Source organism: Triplophysa dalaica, chromosome 6 (genome assembly GCF_015846415.1).
Source record: "Triplophysa dalaica isolate WHDGS20190420 chromosome 6, ASM1584641v1, whole genome shotgun sequence".
NCBI lineage: Eukaryota > Metazoa > Chordata > Actinopteri > Cypriniformes > Nemacheilidae > Triplophysa > Triplophysa dalaica.
The window spans coordinates 16,081,756-16,103,329 of NC_079547.1; positions in this window are offsets into that span (position 1 = coordinate 16,081,756).

A 21,574-nucleotide genomic window follows, 5' to 3' on the forward strand; every position below is an offset into this window, starting at 1 on the left:
ATACCAAAAATGCAAAAAAACTCAAATTAGCACTATACAATGTCACAATATCTTTCTGCATTTATTGAGCACATTCTCTGGTCTGCAATGCAAAACCACATTTCGTTTTCATTCTTCTGGTTGTCATTAAATGATAACCTGTTTATTACTCAATTCAATCTCCTTTGATGCTTATGATAATTTTGCAGGGTTTTATGTGGCCTTGAGAAGTTATATATCACAGTCATTGTAACACACCCCTTCATTAGCGTTTACAGCTGTGGTACTATAAATGTGTGGCCCTATTCATCATTGTTATGATGGCATGTCAGCAGGAGAGCACCGTGGATGCTGAAAGGCTCTTGTAAAAAACGCTGGCTTTCAATGGCTACCGGTTATGGAACTTTAATTGCCTGATTGTCCATGGCAAGAATGGCCTGCTGTCTTCTGAATGGATAGCCAATAAGGCAAAGATGGTCCCCGGGGGCATAAGGCTGCCTATTAGCACCTTTTTGTACCGGGCATCATAGTCCCCTACCTTTTCTGCATTAAAGTTGTGAGCTCAAACTAAAATGAAAACTTTGTAAGTTTATGACAACAAAAGTTTGGCTATTGTTTAGTGAAAGTTGTGATGGTGACATATTAGAACTCTTAATTGTTTTCATCCTCCAATTCTTTCCCTTCAAAGTCACTGTTGTATTGGGTTTAAATATGTTTTCAAAGTTTATTGAATGGAATATAGAAGGTTTGCCAAACCTATTGTGAATATGACTATTGGTCCATTTAAATTATTTAAGATGATCTGCACAACTGCCCAATTTCCAAAAGTAGAATTCTGTCTTAAATCTACATACTCGATAAAGTTTTTTCAGATATTTTTTGGGAATTCGTGTTTGTGTTTGTTTTAATTTTGCTATTGTGGACATCATTCACCACACAGAACAATCACTCATATTTAATGTCTTTGCGGTGGCGGTACTTGTTAGTGTGTTTCAGTTTTAGTCATAACTATTCAATATGAAGAATAAGTGTTTGATCTTATCGACAGTAAGGCACAGAGTGAACAGTAAGGCATTGAGTACCACTAGGATAAAAAAACCTTAACTTCTTCATATTAATGTGAATGACGGTCAGTAATCAACATGCACTTTCATTATTTAGAACATTTTGAGATTTTAGTGTGTCAGACTTTAGTGTTATTTGAAGCAATAGGAGTTTCGAAAGACTTGGGCGTCGGTAGATCATGAGAATGTTTTAGTTTGAAGCAGAAGGTGAACACGCGTCTTAAATACTTTTTTAAGATTCTACCTTACCTGTCTATATACCGTTCTTTATTGTATAGCTTTTACAACACCCATTAAGAACCCATATCAGATACATGTAAATAAACACAAAACAATTATTACAGTCACATTTATTTGATATTTAACTTTAAAAATATCCAAATTACAATCACAACATTATTTTTCAACAAGACCTGGATTGAAGGACTGAAAACTGCAGAAAGGCCAAAAATATTTGTTTAACTGGCAATAGCAAAGACAGACTAAAAATTTGGCAATGAACTTTGAATTTAAGGTGTGATTATGGCATTATGAACAGGAACTTCCCCCCCTTCTCAGTAATTAACTGAGTAATTGCCCTAATGATAAAATCAGTGGGGGGTTAATGTTGGATTCAGTACCTCTGGTCAGCAAACCAGATCCCATTTCCTTTAAGAAACAAAAGACCGAATAGAAAAGGGGCCCGTTCCAGTCAACTCACTGATGCTTTATTTCCATATCATGTGATTTCAGCATCAATAGCAATCTGGTCTAACACAAAGGAAACAGAAATAAATTTCCATAAAAACGACCGTTTGAGAGGTCAGACAAAGTCCAATTTGATGCTAAATTCAAGCCAATTTACTGCCTGACAAGATATGGTGATACATTAAACATTACTACAAAAATGACGAACGCAAGTTGTCACACTTTAAAAGCAACCACAAGCTACAAAACGACTAGAAATAAATATTTCCACTATTTACTTCCAAGAGAAAAAGCTGCAGGTGTAAGAGCAGGTTATCCTCTTGTATTGGGGCATGTTGTCACACTACAGTTCATTGGATAAGTTGTCACAATTCCTTTTGTTTTGGCCATTTACTATTGTAAAGAACATATTTGATAAAAACAGGTGTGACAAGTGAAGAAAAACCCAACCCAACCCTAAACCAATTTTAAGTACAGGTTATGTGTAGTAACCAGTATTTTGGTACGTATTTAAGTGCACATACTTTATAATAAAGTGCAACGAAATGATCTACAATGATTACAAACTCTGTTTACATTAGCTCAGAATCTCATGTCACTCCATTCACCAATGAACTGCAGGAAAAGAGAGTCAAGACGTGAGCAGTATTCAATGAGGACACTATGCACCCAGACATCACTCACATATCTCACAGACGGCAGTGCAGTATTAGGACTGGCATACCAACTGATAGTGTGTGATGTCCCTCAGTCATCATTACAAAAGACAAATGACTACACAAGCTCTCAGCAAGTATCAAGAGAGACGAGATGTACCAGTATGCATCATCATTTCTGACAATGAAATCAAAGGCACAGAGATTCAATGAAAGCGTGTTGTGGGGCACAGCAAAGATTGAAGTTGTAAAATGACGTGCTACTAGAATTTCAATAAAATCAAATCACATTGCATTTTAAAACATCATTAATATGCTAGCTTGCCCGCAACTCTATTTCGACAGCATATGCTTTGCATGGGATTCTGGCATATTTCGCATGATTAATGCTGTCCTTTCGGCGACAATGAAATTCGTCCCTATTTCCAATTCTTACATCAGACCGGGCTCGCCCTACTGAGTCACTGCCACCTGAACATGCCAATTCTCCCATTAAAAGTGAAGTGCCAATGCTCCAAAAGTACATCTAAATTGACAATGACTCGCCTCAAACTGCCGTTTGCCATTTGATTAGTTCCACTTTCACAAACTTGTATGAAATTATTGACAAAAGATGAATACAGGTCTCAACAAACAGCAAGTATAATAAGACCCCTTAGGAGATCCAGTATTGTCGAATGCTCGTCTATGTAGACTAACAAACTAGGGGTACGGCACAACACAATCCCCACGCTTTTCTCCAAGCGAACCCAATCACGATAGTGGAGAGAAAAAAATCACCATCAGCCATTGCCAAAGGTCTCAATTATAGAAGACAGTAAACCCTGTCAGTCTGCATCCATCTGGGTTCAGCCAAACCAGTCCAACACCCAATGTGGTGTTTGGCTCTAATTAATACGAATGTTTGCTACATTTTTAACGAAATTGACTTTTCTTCGAGAGAGCTCGACAGCATTGCGGGAAGGATTAGCTGTTTGCCCTTGAGGGGAGATACTCTGGGTTCTTCTGATCCAGGTAAGGTGTGACACAACAGCTACCGATGGATCTGTTATCGGTGACCCAGCTTTGAAAACTCTCAGATGTATGTGGCGAGAGGTGGGGGAATTCTTTAGCGTGAAGGCAGAGAGGGACAGCCGAGGGAGGGAGCAACCGCGATGCAATAAAAGGAGGAAGAGTAATAGAATAAAAGGCCAGATAGAGCAAAGCGATAGAAGGGCAAAAGAAAAGAACTGTCTCGCTTGAACGAGGGAAAGCGAACAGGCAAAGCTACTAAAAAGGAGCATCGCAGAGGGCAGAGCCGGAAGCTCTGAGGAAAAGTGAGCAAATGGTTTTGGCTAAAGAGAACAGACATCAAAGGGGAGAGGAGCAGCCAAGGAGGCGAGCGAGCCCTGAAAGTTAGTTAGATTGTAGGCCGACGCGGCAGAGATATGGAAGCTGGCAGCTTTCGGCCGCTGCTTGCCAATGGTGAGTACACTGTTCCTTCCGAGCCACAGCTGAGGACAGCAGTTAGAGCCCTGCATTTAATCAATACATTATGCACTTACATAAGTCCATAAAATTTTATGCACGCAACTAAATTTTATGGCCTTGCTGCGCAACATTTTTTTTTTTTAATTTAGACGTCCGTTTCGGTTTCAAAAGCAGCATGTCATTTATGAAGTCATTTTTATCAAGTCGTTTATTAGATTTACATTTAGTCATTTAGCAGATGCTTTTATCCAAAGCGACTTACAAATGAGGTAAACAATAAATGCAATTGGAAGGAGAACAACAAAAAGCATCCTTGCAGTTAAACTGGTCTCATATAGCAAAGCTAAGTTTTTTTTAAGAATAGAAAGAGTAGAAAGGCAGTACTAATCAGTCGGGGGTTGCCGGAAGGGATGTGTTTTCAGACGATTTTCAAAGATAGCTAGAGAATCTTATGATCTTGTAGCAGCGGGCAGATCATTCCACAAATGTGGATATTACTATCTTTAAAAAATACATACGTAAAAGTCAACTCATATTGAAAGGGATAGTGCACTCAAAAAAATATATATATAATTGATTCACTTTAATGTCGTTTGAAATCTGTATATGACTCTTTTTTCACAAAAGAAGATATTTTAAGAAATGTTTTGCTTATGTCGATATAATGGAAGTCAATAGGGTCCCAATGTGGTTTGTTCACCAACGTTCTTTAAAAATATCTTCTTGTGTACTGCAGAAGAATGAAAGTCATACCAGTTTAAAATGACATGAGGGTGAGTAAATGATGAAAGAATTTCATTTTTCCTCCCCGCAGCAAAGCCACTTTTTTATGCAGTAAATGAATGGGAGAAAGTCAAACACATTAACTGGACAGGCCTTAAAAGACACAATTTCATGATTCCATCTGTGTCATATTTTATTTCTCATTTGAAGTATACAGTTGGAAACTATAATCTAGACCAATTTTTTTATTTCTACCTTTCCATATTGAGGTAGATAGGTGCTGTACTGGCATGACTAGAAATATCTGCCTAGGGCTGTTATTTATACAAAGAATAAACTGGGGACTCTGACCTAACCCGGGCTTTCTCACTCGCACCCACAAAGCAAAGAGTCACACTCTGCTTCTGCAATAACCACACAGGTATTGTGTGTGTAAGATGTACACAAATTCTATATTGCTGTGAGCCGCCAAAGGCGTGGAACTGCAACTTTAACATGTTGTCTTTTATTGCTACTCATGCAAATATATTTAAGCGATTGCTGCAGTCATGTCTCCTGAAAAACAGTTCCAAAACAATTTAGAGCCTGAGGTCAAATCTATTGTTGCACAAAGAATGCTTTCCACCTCGGTAATGAAGTATTACCAAGCTATTATTCCATGCAGAGTTAGATCTCGAGGTTGTTTTCGTCCATTGTGAGAATTAACATAATCATATTTTTCAGATCCATAGTTCACATAATGGCAATTATGCTAAGTAAGGAAGACACAACATTCTATCAGTTACTTTTGACTGCCTAAAACAAATAATTCATTGTAAAACACTTTCTAGTTCTCCCCTGCAGTGATGTCCCAATTCACTGAACATGTGCAATGTATTACAGTTTGTGCTCGAGACTGAGAAAACTTCGGGAAAATTAACAAGAAATTTACATGAATTTCTGTCAGAGATCCAGGTTTCACACAGAGCCTGTATTAAGCATCTGTTCAACTCTATTGAAATGAAAACTGGTTTGGTACAATCGGAAATGATTTTGTAATTATTTGTATTCTTAATCTTTAAAAATATTAATCACATTTGAACCAAAGAACAGACACAACCAAATTAAGATGAACACTCGATAATAAAAAATAAAATTATAATCAAAATGACTATGCTGTCTATTTTTTGTGATAAACAAGCCTGACTTTATTTAAAAATATATTAATTCACTAAACAGCTTCTTCACATTGAAATTCCACCATTAAATTTTAGCAATGGTATAATGACCAAATAAAAACAAAACTCTGTCTTTTAATAGATTAGAATAAGAACACGAATGGAATTGAACCCTAATTTCTAATCTTACAACAGTCACTACAAAAGCAGTTCAAGATGTTCCAACCCGATCACATGGGAATTTTGATGTGGTGGATAATTCATATGAAGTCGAACAATGTCAGTTGTACAAAAACATAAAATTATTGGAAAAAAGCAACACTGAATATACCTCACTGAACCACACCTCAAAACTGTCAGTGGTGCGAAAGCAAAGCACACTAAACCATACAAATAAGATCGTAGGCATTCATACAAATTCCTCACCTCATAAAACAGTGAAATTGTGTTGGATGTGCTTAGAGCCAGGGAAGGTCACACTAAATACTGACTTTAGCCTGAAGACCTTTGCCCCTATTTTGTTCAGATATTTTGGTACGTTTTATGTTTATAATTCCTATGCAGTTTCTTCTTGTAGGAGATCGAAAAATAAACAACATGCTAGAAGGACAAAAACGTTTGCACAGTATTGCATTCTTCATATAATTTATCATTATGTACAGATGTTGGAAATAGTAATATAATTTGGGCAAACATCTACATGCAATGCAGTGCAACTGGAACCCATCTGAAACCAGCCTGCGGGGTTTGAATTGTGCTTAACTCTAGATTTTCTCTGAATTGCATAAATACTTTCCTAAATCGAAAGCTTTCCTGAAAACACAACGTGAAGGGCACGTGGCATGCCGCTACATTAGGTTCTGATGGCTGTGATGAACAGTCGCACGAGGAAGCTAATTTCCCTGCCATATCAACAACAACCTAATGTGAATTCAAAAGGCTCCTCACACAGTAAGGTCTTAAAATGCATTATATATGCTCGCGTAGATTTAATTGAAACTGAAAATGTTATGTTCCACTTCAGTACCTTCTTAATAAGCAGGCAATAACCTACCAATGTTGTTGCACTATTACAAGCCCCCACTGCCCCCGGCCTCGGTTGGTCGGACAGATAAGACAGCGAGGGGAGGCTCTCATCCCTACCTGGGCGAAGCTACACGAGGAGGCTAAAGTCCAGCACTAATTATTGCAGCTTTAGCCTCATCCGGCAGAGCAATTCATCAATATACAACCAATCTGCTGTGCACTGTACAAGCAAGGCATTAGGCATTTTGCTGGCATTTCCAGCCACCTAAGAGAGGCTAAGCAGAAGGTGGTGAAAAACTGCGTAGTCATCATGAATCGGGATTGTGTGCGTTTTCGGCCGCAAGAAATAGAGAAGCACATCAGTAATTGTCACATATTTATAAGGTCCGCACCGCCACAAGCAGTGATGTAAAATGCATGAATTCAGAACTTGGCCCTCGCCGGAATGCGAATGGGGGACTGGCGGACAACTGGGGCACACCTATGAGGGGATGTGAAGTAATTTGTGCCATTTTGTCAGCTAATCTGAAGCCTACACCACTCTGACAGAAAGTATGACGGGGGCCAAAGAGATTTCGGCGTGGTAGCAAGGTCATGAAAACCTCCGAACCCTCAAAGACAGAAATATAATTATTAAATGAATTCCTGTTCAAAATTTATCCGCCCCGAGCAAAGTTTGACCTTATGCAATTCGCAGAAAAGGTCTATTTTAATTATGAGAATAAATGTGGCATTCCAAAGCCAATTGGCTGTCTCTGAGGATTCACATGGTCTGTTTGATTGTTTCTCCCATGTCTCCACTTTCAATTATCGTTAAGTATAATAATTTAGTGTTATGCAGCTGCGTTGCCTGGAGCAGCAATACGTTTTGCTTTCTATGTGTTGCATTATCACAAATTACTTTTTTAGCAGTTTCCCAAGTATACTGGAGAGAAGTGTTCATGAATATAACACTGCGCAATATTGAATAAAATGAGCTTTAACATTTTCAATGTTGTGGTGATGAAATCAGACGTCAAGACCTGGTATACCGTGGTGCATTAAAGCACCTGAAAGAATCGACAGATTGATCGATGTGTGGTAAGAAACACAAACTGATCTACAGATCGACAGCACTGTATGTTTTAAATGGATTTCTCAGTCGCTTTCATTCCTTTGCAGGCTTCACGAGTACTCAGGAGATTTGGGATCGCTAGCTATCCATGTCACTCAAAGGAGAGCTCAAAATAGGCCAACATCACCGCAGTGACCTTGATTGATAAGGCTACGGGCGTTTTTCTGCATTTGAGTGCTCTGTAATAAGGTTTAATGGTTGACTTTTAATATATTTTTTTAATTGGCATAAATATCACCATGCAGAATGCATTTTACGATTCATTTGCTGATTAATAAACATCTAATGCCTGGGGACTGTAGCCAATCATAATGATTGTCCAGTGGCTTGGGGTAAATAAGACGTTGATGCTGCCCGAGACTGACAGCAGAACTGTGGGAATTGAATCAACAACTTTAAATCCAAGTTATTTCCTTTCAAGCTGGCTTATGTGTCTGTCTCACTAAGCATATTTTTGAAGGGAAGCAGACGGTGTCCCTTACGTCAAGGATCTAATTATAACTCCCTTATTTGGAAAATATGAAATATCAGAACATCTAGGCTGCAATAAATAATTTAAATATCCATGGGTGATAAAAATAATACAGCAAAGAGCTTTAGTAAAATAACCACAATGGGATATAATAAACCATAAAAAGCATTTTGTTTTCTCTAAGGCACCATATTTGTGTATTACAGCATAACACATCGTTTTTTTATGCTAGGCAAGCGAAATGTAAAGGCCATGGTGACTTCAATATTGAATAACTTGTCAATAACCACAATCCTCTCAAGGTTTATGATTGGCTGTTAGTAAAACATTAGTCGGGTGTTCCTAACCTATTGCATTATTGATGACACTGAATAGTTCCCCTGTGGCCTACAAACTCCCACAAACAAACCGAAGCTCCAAAAATCCAGATGTTTGTCAATAAGTGCCACTCACGCAAATGTTAAGAGAACCAATGGTACATTAAACAAAATGTCAAGGAAGCTTTGTGGGATTCCCTCACTGCTATTGCTTATATTTGTTATTTGCACATGCTTTTCGCTTCGCTTTAGGGTGAGAATGCTCTAAGCTCAGTTCCTCCTTAAAGATTTTGTCAGTATAATAAGGAACTTGTCACTCTGGCAAAGGATCACCATTGGAGTAACATAAGAACGATCTGCTTTTACTTCTAATTTAAGCGAAGATCAACAGAGCGTTTCTGACGTTAAAGTGAAATTAGTCACCAGATGGCACTACCAGTCTTTGAAGACATTGCATTCTTAACAAACATTTGCAAATGAATCATTTGTTAAGCTATTTCCTTGCAAATTGGTAGTTGATCAAGATACAGTCCTTTAGCTCTGACAGTGAAGAAGGGGTAATGTACCAACAGTGCCCCCTTGTGATAGAGACTTGGAACTCCTGGATACAGGGTTCCTGGTAGAGCATTGTGTAGGCAGCGCAAAGGTCAAGGATTTGATTCCCAGTCAAGGCAGATGGTGATTATAATTTACACATTGAATGCCATGTAAGGTGCTTTAGATAGAAGTGTCTGCCACATGCATAAATCTAAATGCAATTCAGAGCCAAATATGATAAAAACTATTTTTGGTTTTATTTTATATTATTTTATTTTAGTTTAAAATGTAAATTTCATCCTTTACTGATACATTTTCAAATCAAAAGTTGTAACTGTTAACATTACTAAATGCACCATGAACAAGAATAACTGTACCACTACTGACATTAACTAACATGGGGGGAAAAAGTATTTCTCATTGTTAGTTTATGTTAGTTAATGCATCCTAATGTTGATAAATGCAACCTTATAGTAAAGTTTTCCAAAAGAGTGCCAGTTGTAGTTTGATCAACAAAGTTTTATGGCAATCGTATAATAAACAAGCTGGTTCACTTGAAAATGCTCAATTCTTTGCTCTTTTTAAACTGAAAAGATTTGATAAATGATGTTAATGGATGACTATAGATTAACAAAGTTCGGGAGAAGCCAGAGCATATAATTAAGACCAGCACATAAGTAGACAAAGATTCTTACCTGAAGCCATCTCTTAAGGATTACACATCCCACCACCTGCCCGGCTCCTCTACTTGAGCGCTTGGTGATGAAAGAACTCCGGGGAGTGAGTTCTGGGTTCGGCCATTTCCAAGCTCGGCGCAATCGCCCCTATTGGGGGGCGGGAGCGTTCCGGCATCGGGTAGAACCCGATCCACGAACAGCATGCCAAACACGCATACTTTTACTACCCCTGCTAGCTTCATTATCTGCTTAGGTGAATTCATGAAATACATGTTATTTGTACTATACAACCCAACCCTTAACATACCCTCTAGCGGTTTGCTAACCACAGACCTTATTTCAAGCAATTTACCAGAAACCCATTAAAAAAAAAAAAAACTTTGGGGTGAACCTAAAGTCCTAAAATGCTAACTTGCTTACAGGGTTTGCAACGTTCCATTAGAAAATACGCCATCCAAGTTATACACTATCGTCTTTTCTGATACATAAAATTTGTCTTGCGTGAATTGCAAGCTCATTTCCATTGATTTATTTTCTATTAAAAATGTATTTGTTATTGTTTGTGTGCACAATTTAAAGAACCGCTTCCAACTACTGTGCAAACATAGTTTTTCAAACAAATGTTGATAGGTCTTCCACCCTTATAGAGTAGCTGTTCATTTGTTTCTCAAGTGTGTCTCTAACCAGGTGATGAATGTTTGTGTTCATGCTGGAGGCTCTCCGAAGTTGCAGGCAGGCTGTCTTCGCGCAATCTATGACATGTGCAAAGCCACCTGTCTATGCTTACAGGACTGCGCTAACAGGCTTTTGCGGTGACATATCGTCAATTCAAGCAGAGCCAGGCAGACTTTCAATGACAACAGCAGCGACAAAAGCAAGCAGGAGATGGACCATGCCCTCACGTGAATTACAAAACCCAGCGCTCACAGTCAGGAGGCTAATTTTAGCTTTACTGGGGTCAGGAAGCACTGCTCACCTTCCTGTCACAGTTTATTTCTCAGGCTTAAAAATGTACCTGAGGACAGGCATATGTCAGGGCTTGTGCGAAGCCAGTCAGATGGAGGTGTCGTGGGTCATACGCAGCAAGGTGTGTAGGGTGACAGAGTTTCACTCTTGGGCATGCTGCTTTGTTGCTGCGAGCGTGTGACAAAATGTTTGTTGTCACAATGCTGCAATGGTATTGATTACTGAGTCGAATGAGGGCAAAGGTGCCGGCTATTGAATTCTGAAGTGCGCTTCTAGTCTCCGAATGGTCATTGTGTGTTGTTTCATATTGCGTAATTGCTGCTTGGGCGTAAATGAGATGTTTTCGATAATAAAGAGGTGCTGGTTTGTTTAGCAATATTGAAAAGTGTATTATGGTTATATAAATTTCATATAAAATGGAAAGTTCAGTTAATTTGGACTTCAACTGTCTATCGGTCCAGTGTAGTAGAGTAATGTTTTGTCTCTCAAAGGGACAGTTCACCTAAAAATAGAAATTCTGTCATCATTTACTTACCCTCTTGTCATTTCAAGTTCATTTCATAGAGATTATGGCTCACTTTTCTTTTGCAAAACACAAAAGAATGAAGAATGTTGGTAACCGAACAATGATGGCGCTACCCATTGACTTCTTCTGTATAGACACAAAACCAATGCAGGTAAATGGGAACACAATCTTCTTTTGTGTTATACAGGAGAAAGGAAGTCATAAAGGCTTGATATGACAAGAATTTTCATTTTGGGGTGAAGTGTCCCTTTAAGGGTTTCAAATTTTGAAATTCATCAACATGGTGTTCTGTCTCATGATAGTAGAATATTCAGTAAGTTAAAAATGAATTCACTGTGTCTGCTATAAGGTACACTAGTAAGTAAATGGACTGAAAGCCACAAAACATCATTTTCACAAATTTATGTTCATGATCCCAGAAGAATACTGTACCTCAGTTATTTCCTAATACAGCGTCTATTTATAGTCAGAGAAAACCCACTCTTTGTATCATCTTTTGCACAGACTCCCATGCAGTCCCAGTGATACTGTGGTTGCAAGCCGGCTAGATGCCTATCAGTGTTGCCCTGAGCAACGATAATTGCCGGTCATGGGGGCATAAGAGGCATATGAGCTGGAGATATCCGGTCTCCATCAGTCACATTCGTGGAGAGAACAAAATACATGGCAGCGTCTCGATAAAGCAAACTCCGAGTCCCATAAACAACCAGAGTGTTTTTTTCCCCTCTTTTACTAGAAGGAAAGTGAAAAATCTGGGACGTCGGTTTGCCCCACGCAGCTGCACCTGCAGTCATGATAACCCTGATTCTTCCCAGCACAACACCACCTGCCTATCCTTCCCAGCAGTGGGCACTCTTTTTATTCTTTTGTAGGAAATAAACGCCCCTCCGGGGTATTTTTCGCTTGAACTTGTGTCTGCTATCATCAGTCAGCCCCAGAAGTGGGAACAGGTTCTATATGCATCAAATCAAGTCACAGTGATTTATTGTGCCTGATGATGGATACAAAACTTTGAAGACTATTTTTCTTTGCTGTTTATAAAGCTGTGCAACAAAACGAAATACAGACCTCATGTACTAAAAGTATACAGTACATGTAGTAAAAATGTAACCAAGCACTGGGATGGTCCCCTTTAAAAAAATTGGTACTTATATACCTATGAAGTATTATATGTACACTTTGGTACCTGTTATGTATTAATATGCACTCTTTAGGTGCAAAGGTGGACTCTTGAATTGGTTCTATGCCCCAATGACAGCTTGGGTAAATTTGTTTATTTTTTCGCACAGTACTGTATTTTTTTCTCTTTTCATACATTTCTGGGAAGCTACATTGATCAAATTAACCTTTATTCTCTTAAGGCATACTATAGCAGACATGTTTCAATACATATACAGCAGATACATGTATATTGCTTTTATCTTGAACAGATACATGTATATTGCTTTTATATTTAAATCTCACATTCACACATATGTGCATGTGCTGACTCATTAATTTCATTATCATATTCTCATTAAGATACTAAACCCACTGAAAGATCATAAGCAGCTCTGTCTTCTGACCTACTTCCTTAGTCACCCCCGGTGCTGAATGAGATCATCTCCATTATAGCTCATTACTTTCATCTGGGGCATAAGGATTGATTAAACACATACCTCATAGAGTGTGTGGTCAGTACTACTGTACTTACCGCATACAATTAGTATTGATCCAGTGGGGTAAAATGAGACCATGAAAGATAATCTAAAGCGTTGCATAAGACAGATATTCTATTACCTGCACAGAGTTTGAAGGAAATTCTCTGTCTTGATTGCACAGTGGTTCACACACAGACTTATGTTTCACATTAAGGATTTATCACCTGCTGGCTTTCCTTAAACATGCTGAGTGAACCTCTGAATGAAAATAAAATGATTGTGAAGAGAGACCCCTGGTGGCTAAGGGAAAGAGCTTTTGTGTGCTTACTCACAGGCAGTTCTAAATATGACATAAAATAGAATACTGTTTATACTACCAATTGATATTATTTATTGAGTGTCACTTAAATATGAAAGATCCTCAGAAAAAACACCTAATTTTGATATAATTATAATTATATACTATTATTGTTTATGCCCATAAAACATTGTGGTTTTGTGTTTATTTAGCAAATGATTGGATCGAATCTAAGCAGGGAAAAGGTTCTGTCAGTACAGAACACTGCAAAAAAAATCTAGGACAAATGTCGAACATTTGTGAAAGATACATTTGTTGAGAAGAAAAAGATATGAAAAATCCAAAATTAAAGGGATACTCCACCCAAAAATGTAAAATCTGTCATGGATTACTCACTCTCAAGCAGTTTGGGAAAGTTACAAATTACTGTAATAGAGTGATATTTTTTCAGGAATTGTACTTTTTAAGTAGTTTAAAAACAGTGTAGCCTACTTTTACTTTTACTTGAGTACATTGTTAGTGCTGTATCGGTACTTTACTGTGCTATTTTTCCTCACATTGTCGTCACTACTTTATGTTTAATGTTCATGTGATTGGCTAAAGAGAATAATTAGTCCCGTCACGTGACCCCGTCAGCTCAATCGCCCATAGAAAACTTGCGTCACACAGATTTCAAGACATCTGCCGCCAATTTCATTTAATCATGGAGGACGATGAACGAGTGCGGATATGAAACGGCGCGTATCAAACGGCGGTTTTGCGCACTTGAAATTCACTGCGGGAGGGGACACAATACACAACACGAAATATTGAGTTCCTCTATCACTCCGTTCGCCAAGTTTCATCCAAACAGCTATATCATGAGATAAAATTGTCCATCGCTCTCCAAAGTCTCTACATTAAGTGGCCTGATATTATACAGTTGTGTTCAAAATGATTCAACCCCCAATGCTGTAAATGGTTTTAGGGAATTTAGTGTACATTTGTAATTGTATTCAGAATGAAATCCTACAAGGACTTCTTAAAGAACCATATGCAACTAAAATGACATCAATTAGTTTTGTATTACAGTAGTAAATGTTTCTTTTGTGAATTCTTCATTGACATAATTATTCAACCCCTTAAAGACTACCACTCTGAAGAACAGAGGTTCAATGAAGTGTTTTCAATCAGGTATTGAAAACACCTGTGGATATCAGGGAGCAGCAATAAAGCCTAATAAGCACCAATTAGGCAGCTTTAAAATGACTGTGATACTCAGCTCCTTCTAGACATTTACTGGTGTGGTTACAAATATGGTGAGGTAAAGAGAATGGTCCAGGAAGACAAGAGCACAGGTGATTACTCTTCACAGGAAGGGCAATGGCTATAAGAAGATTGCAAAGATGTTAAACATACCAAGAGACACCATAGGAAGCATCATTCGCAAATTCAAGGCAAAGGGCACTGTTGAAACGCTACCTGGTCGTGGCAGAAAGAAGATGCTGACTTCGACTGCTGTGCGCTACCTGAAGCGTAGAGTGGAGAAAAGTCCCCGTGTGACTGCTGAGGAACTGAGAAAAGATTTGTCAGATGTGGGTACTGAAGTTTCTGCTCAGACAATACGGCGCACCCTGCGTAATGAAGGCCTCCATGCCAGAACTCCCAGGCGCACCCCCTTGCTGTCCCCAAAGAATAAGAAGAGTCGACTGCAGTATGCCAAAAGTCATGTGGACAAACCAAAGAAGTTTTGGGATAGTGTTCTGTGGATTGATGAAACAAAATTAGAACTGTTTGGGCACATGGATCAACGCTATGTTTGGAGGAGGAAGAACAAGGCCTATGAAGAAAAGAACACCTTGCCTACTGTGAAGCATGGCGGGAGGTCAATCATGCTTTGGGGCTGTTTTGCTTCTGCAGGTACTGGGAAGCTTCAGCGTGTGCAAGGTACCATGAATTCTCTTCAGTACCAGGAGATATTGGATGACAATGTGATGCAGTCCGTCACAAACCTGAGGCTTGGAAGACGTTGGACCTTTCAACAGGACAATGATCCCAAGCATACCTCCAAGTCCACTAGAGCATCGTTGCAGATTAAAGGCTGAAACATTTTGAAGTGGCCATCGCAGTCACCAGACTTAAATCCGATTGAGAACCTCTGGTGGGATTTAAAGAAAGCAGTTGCAGTGCGCAAGCCTAAGAATGTGACTGAACTGGAGGCTTTTGCCCATGATGAATGGGCGAAGATACCCGTAGATCGCTGCAAGACACTTGTGTCAAGCTATGCTTCACATTTAAAAGCTGTTATAACTGTAAAAGGATGTTGTACTAAGTACTAAGATTGAATGTCACTTGGGGGTTGAATAAAACTGATAATGATGTGAGCTCAGAAAAGACATTTGTGGTTATTTTAGTATAAATGTTATGTTATATTTGTCTGACCTACACGTGCCTCTTTGATTTAATTGTAAGCAGGATGACTGAATGATCATAATCGATGTCAAACCGACCAAAACAATCAATTTCAGTGGGGGTTGAATAATTTTGAACACAACTGTAAGTGAGTAGGGAACATATGCGAAGTAGTTTCGCAGCTTTTTTGATACCCCTCTTTTTTTACTTTTACCCGATTACTTTATAACACCAGTTCTTTTACTTGTAATTGAGTACAATTGCAGAAATGTAACAGTACTTGTACTTACGGACAAATTTCCAGTACTCTTTCCACCACTGCTCTCAAGTAGTTCAAAACCATACATTTCTTTGTCATTTTGAACACAATGATATTTAGTAGAATGTCAGCAAATGAGATATCAGGGGTATTAAAAAAATGGTATTCAATGGTGTCCCAGAACGGTTTGTTATCCCAAATTCTTTAAAATATATTATGCTGTGTTTACAGAGCAAAAAAATATATGCAGTACATTTTCCTCTGGTGGTCAGTGGTTCCCCAGAAATCTGAGTTGCTAATATTTTTCCAATCATCTTTTTTGTGTACAACCAAACAATGACATTTTTATAGGCTTGGAACAACTTGAGGGTGAGTTATTGACAACAGAATTTTCATCTGTGGGTGGTCTATCCCTTTAAGTGAGTTTATGCTTAAAACAAGCTGAAATATCTGCCAATGTGGTTAGCAAACTAAACTTGAATCGATTTGATATTTTTACCTGTTTTGAGCATTAAGACTTAATTTAGATTTTTTTTTGATTTAGAGAAGAAGTGAAAATATATACCATTTATGTCATCTCGATTCAGGAATGTTGAGACATTTGTACTACAAAACACTTAAGTAAGGCAATCATTTTGTGCTGTGAAGAGCCTCGATCACTGGTTGATGCTTGTTTAAAAAAATGAATAAAACACTATTCAAGCTAGATGGAAAGTTTTTTAGCCTTTTGATAACAACCTCAATAGGACGTGCGTAACAGGTATTTACAGGACTGCACAAGCAACTGTCTGTTTAACAATGGTAACATTATTATTAGAGATTATTAATAGTAATCATTGGAGACCTTTTTTCAATCTGTTGTATCAAGTAATGTAAATTATGTTGCTTTGTGTGTCCACAAGAGGGCAGACTAACCGCACTATTTAAAACAACCGATTTGTGCTGAGGAATCTGCCTTGCATATGAACCAAACAAGCTTTTTTATGTCAGCCTGGGGACAACATTTGTGAGAAAGTCAAAAGCAAAAAAACGAAATAATCCAATATGTACTACTGTGACTAAGTCTTGAAATAGAGCAGCTATACAATTTATGTATCCAGCCATTTGCCAAAACATGCTATGGTTTCAACAGCTCAAATGTCTACAACAAAGGGCACATTTAAGCAACAAAAATAGCCACTGCTACGAGTTCTAAAAGTGATGATTTTCCTTCACTTGAGACCAACAAGAGTGCTTTTGTTGTTTCTCGTTAGGGCCAAAAAAAGATTTGACAAAATAATTACCATAAAGTTTCCAAATTAAAGAAAATTAAATTATTCATGTTGACTAATAATGTTGTTGTCATCATGTCTCATATTAAAGCTTAATTGTTGCCAAGACAATGCTGCCACAGTTTCATTCACAGGAAATCTGTTGCTGAATGAATGCTGGATTTGAAATGTTAACTAGAAGGAGATTTATGAAGAGTCATGTCTTGAATATAATTCTCCATTAACATCTATGCTTGTTAAGTTGTCTGTGGGTGTGCAAGTAGTTCAGTTCATTACAGCGGAAGTCCCTCAGAGACATCTGGATCATGTGAAAAGGTAGGTCTTCATTCACTGCTCTCATGCTGTCCATTAGCATCAAAACACTCCCTGTAAATCATCAAGTTGCAGATGTTATAATAAGATGTAATATAAATGCGTATACGGAACAGTTCTGATATGTTTAATTTCTATCAATCTATTTATCTATACGCCCATCCCTCTAATGTATGTGTGTCTACATCAACCTTTAGCTCATGAATAGTTCAGTCAGTGTATACAAGTGTGCAATATAGAGTACTGAGCAATGAAATCATTTATAATAAACTATTATAAATGTATAACAAAGAAATTACATACACCAGAAGTTGGGAATGCATTTTTTGACAAGTACAATAGCATTGGAACAGGCACTGTTGTCAGTTTAGTCTAACAGCTATGGAGTTGGCGATGGAGTTGGCACACTGCCTCACTTCATGGTTTGTCATGCTGTCGTCTCAGTTTTCTTCTATAACAGTATATAACTTAATATTTTTTGTCAAGTCGAGAATTCAGTTTAATTTTTAACACTGATTATACCTCCACCTGTAAGTGTCTCAGAAAATACGCTACTTTGCATTGGTTCTGTTTCAGGTTAAAAGAAATGAAGAGTTGATTTGCTAAAACAGGTAACTCGGTTTAATAAAAATCTAAGATCATGTTTTTTTAGTGCATAATATAAATCAACTGCAGTTGGGTTGTTTTGATTAATGAATAATAACTAAAGAATACACAATAATCCATACAAAGTTCCTTTGTGTTCGAATGCATGCAATGTGTTGTCTCTGGCTTTAACATGTTTACTGTAGCTCTGCCCTTTTAAATATTGAGTACATCATGCACTGCCAGTGTGGCATGCAACAGCCTTTTACTTTTAAATGAAAGTTATATGTACGGTTTCACAGGCAAGACTTAAAACTAGTCCCAGAATAAAAGTGAAAGTTTGAGCTGTCTTAATTAAAAGCAATTCTTACATTTTAAAATAAGTCAGTGCCATTGTTTTGTCTCAAGATGCAAACCAGTGATGTTTTTATCTAAGGCATTTTAATCTGGGTGACAGAAATATCCTTATTTAACTAAAGTATATCCTGGCTTAAACTAAGTCTCGTCTGTGAAACCGGAGGAAAAAGTATTATTAAAATGAGAATTTTTTATAAATATATTATAAATATTATACAATTGCATTATTTGTGCTTTTTTGGTCCTTTACGATACAGTTATTGGACACAAACTAAAATTATTATTAAACTGAACACTAAACCATATATGAAGTATCTCTCAAATAGCATTTGTGGACATTATAGCATGTCTTTATAGTTATGTAAAGTCTATTGAGCATATTCAAAGCAGTTAATATCAAATACAGAGAAATAGCTTAAACTTAAAAAAAATTGCAGTGTATTATGTTGCCATCTGTTGCCATTATTTTGATTGTAGTTATTAATAAATATTAATTTGAAAGTCATTGGTACACTGTTATTGGTATATTATGTTGTTTGTTATGGAAATCAGCACATTTTAAGGTAAATGCTAGAATGATAAAAATTCAGTCAAGCAGTACAACCAAGAGCCATATAAGGGCTTAACATCTGCAAGGCATCGGGTGTAAAACTGGGGACTTCCTCCTGTCATTACATTACACTAAACACTGCTTCCGTGATTCGCTGGTGATCTTTTGGGATGTATGCCAACATGTAATCAGTGACTGCATGCAAAGTGACAAAAGAGGGGAATCTAATGGCTGGAAGAGTGGGTTAATTACAGGGGGTGCATACTTGTCACAGGGGACAACCCAGAGTGAAAAGAAAAAAGTGGGAGGCATTTAAACAGTTGATATCCAGCCGAATGGGTGAAAATCGTGACAGGAACAACCTGTAAAGCAGAGCCATGGCTAATCTTTTATTGCGCAAGGACAGATGGGTTAAGCAGCTCTTTGTGCAGAATGTACCTTTTGTATCTCACCTTCAACACCATGAGTGCTATTATTGTACATGCTCTCTATAAAATAATAATGAGTTTCAACATGAACATCTGTTTTGGATGTGCACGTCTGAATAGTTATTGGCAAGTTAAGCACTCAGAGTTCAACTGAATAATCATTTGCATGAAAAACTTCAGATACATTTTTTTTTTGTCTATCATGGGTCTGTGGTACTGTTAGGGGCAGCATATATATAACAATGAAGAATTGGGGTAAAGAATTAAATTTGCATGGACTAACGATTTATATAATGCATTGTAATTATATTATGTAATTGGTCATCTAAATGGTTAAATCACAGCGCCGCCAAGTGCTGCATAAAGTCCGAGTAGGATAGAAGATGTGCAAATTCTCCATAGCTTTAGTGGCAAAAAATGCATTCACCATGCAATTTTAAATTTATGCATTTGGCAGACGCTTTTTTCCAAAGCAACTTGCATTATACTATATATTCGTTTGTAATTATGTATGTAAATATTTGAGTGGTTCATGATTTCCTATCTTCAAATTTTAATTTATTATTCACCCAAAAGAGCATTTAACAACCTTCATCACATAAAGGCTTTTACTGAGATTTGAAAGCTTGGTAAATCCACCTTTGAAGCTGCTTAAACTGGGATGACGTTCCCTCTGATCAGAAACAGAATTTATTTGGCTGAGTGCTACTCTACTTACAGACTTTGACTAAAATGCTGCATTCATTGTCTGTAACCTACACGTAGGCTACTGTACTGTTTCAGGTCTCCTAGGGCTACTTATTTAAGAGATTTAAATACATTTCGTGGCTAGATATCTGGCTGGGTTAAGGGAACATTCAGTAATGAGATTCACTCCAGATTAACTCAACAGGATTTACTATATACCTATAATGTAGAAAATTAAATTTTAATACTGGGGATGTAAGTGTTTGTCAATGACAATCTGACACCTAAACAGAATGCAGTACATACAGTATGAGTGATGACTGAGCTGCATGTGTACGCCTTATCCTGATGTTGTGGTTCAGCAATTCCCCATGAAATAAAAATTGAAGCCTAATTGAAATTTAGCCTAAAGGATATCTATAAGGATAAGGATATCTATAAACTAGTATGCTCCAAAACATGAAAAAAATGTGCACTCTTAAGATATAAACATTTAAAACATACAGTCTCTCCACCTTTAAAGATCAAAGATTTTTTTATTTACATTTACATTTAGTCATTTGGCAGACGCTTTTATCCAAAGCGACTTACAGTGCACTTATTACAGGGACAATCCCCCTGGAGCAACGTGGAGTAAAGTGTCTTGCTCAAGAACACACTGGTGGTGGCTGCTGGGGTCGAACCAGCAACCTTTGATTTACCAGTCAGTGGTTTAACCCACTAGACCACCATCTCCCATTATGACATCATCTTGCACTTCAGCCTTTTCTGATCGATCAAATGCTTTCTAGAAGCGTCCCACCCCATCTACTGGTCACCATCGCGCAGAACCTTTCTAAGCACATTGACCTTTAAGCTTTATTTACTATGTGCCAATTTATTGATATTCGAAAACAGGGATTACATACTGGGCAAGTGGGGCCTATTCACCAGGCTTCTGTTTGGCAGGGGACTCCATAATGCTTAACACCAGGACTCTTGGCACATTGTGGGACCTGACCAGGAGGGCCCCTCTGCGCATAAATCCGCCAAATTTCTCCTGTTGTTTACAACAAGTTAGTAGGGGTCCACTAGGGGCACGAGGGGAACGAAGGGATGGCAGGGCTCCAAAGACATGTGGCCAGAAGCCTCGCATGACCATAATTTGGCCTTGGTCTCAAACAGCCTTGCAAAAAAATATTTTCAAGTAATCAACAGCATTGCAACTCATTTCCATTATTAGAGCTTGACTGATATTGGGTTTTTAAGTGCAAATGCCGATACCGATATATAAAAATCACTGTGGTTCATTACTCGATAAGAGCCCGATATATTACACAAATGCAATTTCAGTAAATGAGAGACATACAGAAATTGCTGAAACTGAGTGAAAAACTATTGTGTATTATAGCACGTAGCTTAGCATTAAAAACAGACTTGAATGAC